The sequence below is a fragment of the Microcebus murinus genome, chromosome 16, assembly GCF_040939455.1.
Source record: "Microcebus murinus isolate Inina chromosome 16, M.murinus_Inina_mat1.0, whole genome shotgun sequence".
Classification (NCBI taxonomy): Eukaryota; Metazoa; Chordata; class Mammalia; order Primates; family Cheirogaleidae; genus Microcebus; species Microcebus murinus.
Window position 1 is genome coordinate 36,695,630 of NC_134119.1, and position 6,000 is coordinate 36,701,629.

Here is a 6,000-nt window from a genome sequence, read left to right on the forward strand (position 1 = left end):
CCTCCAGGCTTCTGCCCTCCCCAGCTTTCGTGGAAGCCCTTCCAAGGATATCAGCCTGCTCATCTCCCAGGCTCTAGGCCTGACTATTTTTCCATCTTTCCCTACCACCCAGAGTCTGGATGTAGGAAGGATTGAGAAAAATCCCTTTCTTCTCCTTCAAAACGGTGTTGCAATCTTACCTCCAAGTAAGGAATTCAAGCTACCTGCCTGGCTCTTTCTCAAAATGGAGCTCCTCTTCTGCTTGCAGATTCCCCCATAGAGATTCAGTCTTTGACTCCCTTTTTTCCACCTGTGCTGGATGCTGAGAGAGATGTGAAGATGGTCTCCTAAAAGGAGAACTAAGTCTTGTCCATACTGAATGCAAATGCAGTGGAGATCAAGTCGAGTACAGCAAGATTCAGAGGCAATGAGATGGGAGTGGAGGTAAAAATTACTTATGAATAGAAGAAAGGCTATATACCTATAATAGTCTGGGAGTATTTTTTGTTTTTAAAGACTATACACACACACACACAGTTTTAGGTTCATTGCAAAATTGAGAAGAAGCATAGAGACCTCCCATATACTTTCTGCCTCTACATATCCATAGACTCCCCCATTGTCAATTTCCCCCGCCAGAGTGGTACAATTTTTACAATTGATGAACCTATAGTGACACATCATTATCACCAAAAGTCTGTAGTTTCCATTAGGATTCACTCTTGGTGCTGTACATTCTATGGGTTTGGACAAATACATAATGACACATTTCCACCATTATAGTACAGTGTCATTCAGAACAGTTTCACTGCCCTAAAAGTCCTCTGTGTTCTCCTTGTTCATCCCTCCTTCCTCTCTCAATCCCTGGCAACCACTGATCTTTTTACTGTGTCCACAGTTTTGCCTTTTCCAGAATGTCATATAGTTGGAATCTTACAGTGTGTAGCCTTGTCAGATTGGCATTTTTCACTTAGTCATGCGCATTTAAGGTCCCTCCATCTCTTTTCATGGTTTGATAGCATGGTTCCTTTTAGCACTGAATAATATTCCATTGTCTGGATGGACCACAATTTATTTATCCATTGACCCACTGAAGGACATCTTGGTTGCTTTCAAATTTGGGCCTTATGTATAGAGCTGCTATAAACATTTGTATGCAGGTTTTTTGTGTAGACATAACTTTTCAGTTCATTTTGGGAAAATACTAAGGATTGCAATTGCTAGGCTATTCAGGCAATCTTTCCCTTCTGATGTGAGTCTTTACAGACGTGTCTTTCATGGGATTGGCCCAATTCATCTAGGTTATCAAATTTGGGGCTATAGATATTCATAATATTCCTTTATTATCCTTTTAATGTTGGTGGAACCTATAGTGGTATTTCCTTAAGAGATTATTTGATCATATTGAGCTTACCCAGATAACCCAGGATAATCTCTTCATTTTAAGGTCAGTGGATTAGCAACCTTAATTGCATCTGTAACCTTAATTCCCTTTTACTAAGTAAGGTAGCATTTTCACAGGTCCTGAGATTAGAATATAGACATCTCTAGGGGGTCATTTCTCTGATTACCACAACCACAAAGCCAATTGCTCCTCAGTTGTGGTCCCTGGGTTATTTTCATTTGAATCACCAGAGTAGGTTGATAACACTGGAGATTCAAAGGCCATGTCCAAGACCTTCAGAATCTGACTCTTTTAGGGGTGGGATCCGGGCATGGTAGATGTTTGACAATCTCCCCAAGAATTTTGCATGCCTACTCGGCCGAGAACCTCTGCTGTAAATAATCCTCCAGCAAGGCCATTATCTTCCATTGACAAATTGAGAAGTTTCTGCATTTTTGTTTGCTTTGTTTGAATTTTGTTTCTCTAATCAATTGATGAGGCTGCTTGTGTTTAGAACAAAGGATTCCAATTTTAGATTGAGTGTCTAACAGTGTATCAAGTAGCTAAAGTACATACTCTGAAGAAGCTGGCACCAATTTTAGTCCAATAAATGTACCATATATATCACCAAAAATTTTCTGTGTTTGTTTCTTCACACCTTGAAGAGGCATTTATCAAGACCTTCATATGAGGTGGATCTTGTGCTTGCTGTTGGGACACTTGGGTAAATTTGTAGCCTGTCAGTAAAGGGCTCAGTCTCTGCTGAATGGTCCCACGTGGGATTGATCTGAGTCTTTGGGACTCTAATCTACAAAGATTTCTGTTGCTTTCTTTCCTGATCCTGTTTCAATCCATTTAGAACCTAAGGTGTGCTCCATTTCTAGAAATGAAATGCCCTGTGTGCCCAGTCCCCCTTAGCTAGTTTCCCTGACAGTAACTGAAATATCAGGGCATCTGCGATAAGGGCATGAGGTCAGCGCACAATCTGCATCTCCAGCCTGTGGCTACCCCATACTCTCAAGGCTGAATCTGCTTTCTTGCTTGTTCATGACTACTGAGGATGGGAGGGGGATACAAGAAAATAAAACCTTATAAAGAATCTACTAGTCTGGCTCTTTACCTGTATGATTTCATTTAGTCTTCACAATTCTAGAAAGTGAACCTGACTATGCAAATCCACCCACAGGGAGACTGAAGATCAGAGAGACAATCACTTGCCCATTAATGGCTCTTAAAAGTGGCTCATCTGGGATTCAGTCAAAAACTTCTCTCCCTCTCCTGGTGGTAAGGTATGCTCTGGGAAGTTCCTGAGCCTTGTCAATCTTCCATGCTCCATTCTAGCTAGGTTTGTGAAAACCAGAATTAGAGCTTAGATTCATTCACTAGAAAATCGGGGAGGGTAAGATGCTTTGTTGGAATATTTGTGTTTGGGAGGAATAGAATTCTTTACTTCCCTTTATAACTAAGAACTGGCTTAAGTCAGAGAGATAGCTGTGAAATCTACATGCTATGCAACTCTCAACACCTTGGGACATGCACTATCAATGAATTAGATAGTAAAAATACAGATGGCTGACAGCCCATCAATTAATTAATCAATTTAAATAATTTTCAAAAGAAAATGTTGAGTATCTACCATTTGCCAGGCACTGTGTTAGGCACTATATCTCAAAGAGCTCAGAGTCTGGGGTGAGTGATCATCAAACAATTATTTGCTTAAGCCATGTGAAATCACCAATTTTTGACAACCTTGTCTATGGAAATGGCATTTCATATAGTTCAACCTATAATTACACAAGAAACGACATTAGAATTGTGATAAAGTTATGAACCCTTTAAAACTTTAAAAACCGAAAGACAGGCCCTGTATCAGGAGCACAAGAAGGGGTAGAGATTGACTCGAGAGCATCCATAGCACATGGCAGGGGCTGGCAGACCAAGGTAAAGAATTTGGATTTAATCCTGATATAATCTGAGCTTTTAAAGAAAATTTTCCCAACATTTTCCCATAAAATTTTCCAAACATAGAAAAAAGTTGAGAGTTGCACAACGAATTCTACAATTAACCTATTTAGATTCTACAATCAACAATTTGCTATATTTGCTTTATAATTTATTATCCATTAAGCCATCCATGTGTCCATCTATCCACTCATCTTGTTTTTGGATATATTTCACAGTAAGTGGAACTCATCAATACACTTTACCCAAACTTTGCAGCATGCATGTTGTTAACTAGGGTTCTATATTTTGTGCACAGTTTTTTTTTATTATTTTATTTATTTATTTATTTATTTTTTGCACAGATTTTTTAAACAAGAGTTACATGACAGGAAGTCACAAATTTTAGGTGTATGAGGGCTGTCCGGAAAATATCCAGCCATGTAGCCATTCTTGTCATAGTACAATGGCTGGATACTTTCTGGACAGCCCTTGTTATTATTCAATGAGTATTAAAAGATTTTTAACCAGAGGTGTAACTTGGCTCGGCTTTGCGGGTAGCTACAGTCTGGGGAGCAAGGGGAAATGACACTGATGAAAGAAACCAGATGAGGGGCTATAAGACTAGTCTAGAAGGAAAAGATGGTGAGAGACCCCAGATGTGCTGAGGGGACAGAGAGAAGAGGGTGGATTTAAGAGAGGTTTTAGAGTTGAATCAGACAGACCTTGGTGACAGATTTGATTGGAGGTGGTAAGGGACCTGCAGGGTCAGGCTGACTTCTGGTTTCTGGGTGGATAGTCTGAGATGACCCCAACTTTGGTGACGGGATTGGGGGAGAGTCGTGAGCGCAAGTTTGGACACAGACCCTCAGGTGTAGACTTTAGTTAGCTAGGAAATAACTAACAAACGCTGAATGTGGAACTACCCTTGCCCTTCCCAGACTTCTACATTCCACCCCTGGTTAACAATCAACTTTGCCATGCATGGACCTAGGGGTCCAGAAAGCAGAGTCCTGGCTCACTGTCTGAGGTCACTGTCTGAGGTCACTCTCAGCTAGTTTGGGACCATCTGGAGCTTTGCCTTTCTGTCTTCCAAGTCAACATCTTCCTCCACTTCTGGAAGGGCCAGGAGTTGACAAGGCCCAGCCCTTTAGCCTCCCTGGCGTCCTTAGAGAAGGAAGACCATGCACTCAAGGGGCCTTATTGGAGGCAGGGCCCACATGCTGGGCAACCTGGCTCAAGTGCTCCTGGGATTTGGGCAGATCCTGGAATATTGAGCCCACTCCTTTCTGTCACCAGAGTGTCCCCAGGGGAATGGCCAGTCCCCAGGGGAATGGCCAGTTACCCAACTCTCACGCTCCTGCCCCTTAGTTCATCCCTAATGCTAAATAGGTGCTTAAGGAAAAGACCTCACCAGCTACTGGGTGCTCCCGACTGCCTAGTGCTCTGCCCTGAGGCCTGTGAGTTGCCACAGGGTGCTGGGTGACTTTCCCAGAGAGTGTGCTGTTGCCCCACCTCGGGCTTTGAGTGCCTTGAGGACATGGATCGCTCATCTGCATACCCCGCAAATGGGCAGGAAATGATTGAGGAAAGAGGACTGGAGAGAGGACATCCTGCTCATCAGACATTTATTCTACCCCCAGACACCAAGCTGAGCACAGAAAGCAAAAAGATGCATCAGACACAAACTGTACCTAGTTAAAGAGATAAGGATGGGGCATGAGCAAAGACATTTTCATGCAGCTAAGAAATGGCACGATCAAGGTGTGCGAAATGCTGAGACAGCAAACACCTACAAGGCCGGGGATGGGATTCCCAGGGCAGGTGACATGTGACAGATGACAAGGTGAGCCTCAGGAGAGGGAAGAATAACATCTACAAAGGCAGGAGAGCTTTCTGCATGGGTACAGTCTCTCCTCTGTAGCCAGACCATTCTAGAATTCTGCTCCAGTCGAGTCATGGTACGCAAGCATGGGACTTTCCTGTACAGCTCAGAAGGCAGAATGAAAACAATTTTCCAGATACAACACATGAAGGGGTTTTAAAATACGAAACTCTTTTCTGGCCCCATCACCTTTCCTCCTCTTCTTGTTCTCTTTGCTATGAGTGACAACACACTGGAACATAAAGAAAAGCGGCTGTGGGTTCAAATCCTGGGTCTCCTTTTTAATGTCCATGACATTGGTTAAATGAAGTCTTTCAAAGGAGGTTGCTAATCCCCGTCTCATATGGCTGTTGCATGCATGAAGTAAGATAATGTCTTCTCGGGGTAGATAATAACACCAATCTTTATGGCGTTCTTACTGGCTCATGCCAAGAATTTTATATGATTTTGGTATTTATTCCTCACAACACCAAGTAGTTGTGATATAAGGTAAGATGTTATCATTTTACATGGGAGGAAACTGAGGCACAGAGTTGCAGGAACTTGGTAGAAACAGTATTATAAGCAGGCCCATGCCAGAAACAAATGTTTAATAGTTATGTTACAGCCTCTTCTTAACCTCGGAGACTCTTAATGGTGAGTCCTGGACACTTCTGAGACTCAATCTCTTCCCCATAAAAATGTTCATTCATTTTGTGTGCAAATCCAGGGGCTTTCCAAAGCCCCTAAAGTCCATGCACGGGCTTCAAGTTTATAACCCCACAGACACCTAAGCATCAGGCCACACTGTGCAGAACTCAGCCACAGCCTG